Source organism: Tenrec ecaudatus, chromosome 15 (genome assembly GCF_050624435.1).
Source record: "Tenrec ecaudatus isolate mTenEca1 chromosome 15, mTenEca1.hap1, whole genome shotgun sequence".
Classification (NCBI taxonomy): domain Eukaryota; kingdom Metazoa; phylum Chordata; class Mammalia; order Afrosoricida; family Tenrecidae; genus Tenrec; species Tenrec ecaudatus.
The window spans coordinates 47,672,756-47,674,990 of NC_134544.1; positions in this window are offsets into that span (position 1 = coordinate 47,672,756).

The following is a 2,235-nucleotide window of genomic DNA, read 5'->3' on the forward strand; positions in this document are numbered from 1 at the left end:
AAGTAAATATTTTTTCTGACATTTAATGCTTTCTTCAAGATACATCAGATATCAGCAATGATAGTTCTCATTCCTGGTCCTCTTTTGAATTTCGCTTGAATTTTTGGAAGTTCCCTGCCAATGTACGTCTGAGACCACTTTTTAATTATTGTTAGCAAAATCTTAGTTTTATGGACAGCAGTGGGACAATATCTGATATGGCGCTTGTAGGAAAAACCCCTCAGATGAAATGCAAATGAAAGAACAAAAAATATATTGTGTGCTCATCTCCAGGATAAGCTCACTGAAGACAAATGGGTGCATGATCAAAGGTGGCAAAGAAAGCTGGTGGTGCCCGGGTATCAAAAGATATAGCGGCTAAGGTCTTAAAGGCTTGAAGGTAAACAAGCAGCCATCTAGCTCAGAAGCAACAACGCCCACATGGAAGGAGCACACCAGCCTGTGCGATCATGAGGTGTCGAAGAGATCAGGTATCAGGCATCATCAGAACAAAATATCTTACCATAGTGAATGAAGGGGGATGTGTGGAGTGGAGACCCAAAGCTCATTTGTAGGCCAATGGACATCCCCTTACAGAATGGTCTCGAGGCGGAGATAAGCCAGTCAGGGTGTGATATAGCAAAGATTAAAAGTACAACTTTCCTCTAGTTCCTAAATGTTTCCCACCCCCCACTTCCACTACCATTATCCAAATTCTACCTTGCAAATCTGGCTAGACCAGAGGATGTACGCTGATCCAGATAGGAACTGGAAACACAGGGAATCAAGAGGGGAGGGGACAATCCCTTCACTATCAGCAGTGTGAGTGGCAATACTGGGAGGATAGAAGGGGGGTGGGTTGGAAAGGGGGGACCATACTCCCTGGGGGACAGACAACAGAAAAGTGGGTGAAGGGAGACATCATACAGTGTAAGCTATGACAAAATAATAATTTATAAATTATCAAGGGCTCATGAGGGAGTGGGGAGCAGGGAGGGAGTGGAAAAATGAGGAGCTGATGCCAGGGGCTTAAGTGGAGAGCAAATGTTTTCAGTATGATGAGGGCAATGAATGTACAAATGTGCTTTACACAATTGATGTATGTATGAATGGTGATAAGAGTTGTATGAGCCCCTAATAAAACTATTTTAAATATATATATATATATATATATATATATATATATATATATATATATATATATATATATATATATATATATATATATATATATATATATATATCTGAGAAAGAGCATCATCCTCAAAGGAGAGTTTCATCTTGATGAGTGGTGGCAGTGAAGTGTTTGGAACCTCCTTTTGAGGATGATGCATGACTAAAAATTAGAGGAAGCATAGTTGCTGTCTTGCATCGGGCTGTAATGATCAACTGAAGAGGGCAGACATTGCCACCTCCACAAAGACCCCCCTGGAACCCAGTGTTGCCAACAATGACTCAGTTTACATGCACCACCAAGAGGATTCCTGATGAGGATGACTATGCCATTTTCAACACCAGCTACTAAGCCAAAGATGAAAAACGGAATATTTTCAAAGCCAAGCAGTATATTTATTAGTATCAGTAAATTTTCATTTAAAATCAGAAGCACTCAAGGTTTCCAGCTTCCCTGACTAAGAGTGTACAGCAGTAACTCTCAAACTTGAACTTGCAATAAATAGACTCATCAAGAAGACTTGGAAGGGGGTGGTGGGACAAATATATCAACCCATTGGCATTGAGTCCATTCCAATCCATATAGACCATAACGGTAGAATAGAATGGGGATACATTTTTCATGGGTGTAATCTTTTAATTTTTTTTAAACACTTCATTGTGTTTTGGGGAAAGTGATCAGTTTTCCATTGAACAATTCATACATATTTTGTTTCAGGTCAGTGGTTGTGATCCTGACAATGCAGCATCATTTACCCAACTTTCTCCCTAGTTTTCCACTTTCTGACCCTTCTGACCATTGTCCCTATGTAAATGCTTCCCTGTAGGCCTCAAGTGGTCGACTACTCTGTGGTGTGAGTACCTTCTTAGTGTTGCTGCGCCATTTAGAGACCTATGTGTCATTGGGCTGAAAATTGATCCAAGGGAGTGAGTTCAATTCCAGGCCCAAAGAGTGACTGAGGACCATAGGCTTAGGAATTCTACCGGTCTAAATGTGACCAATAAGTCTGGTTTACAAAAACTTTCCAGTGTGATCCATTTCAGAGTACTTGATACTGGCAGCAGGGTGCCACCTACTTCATC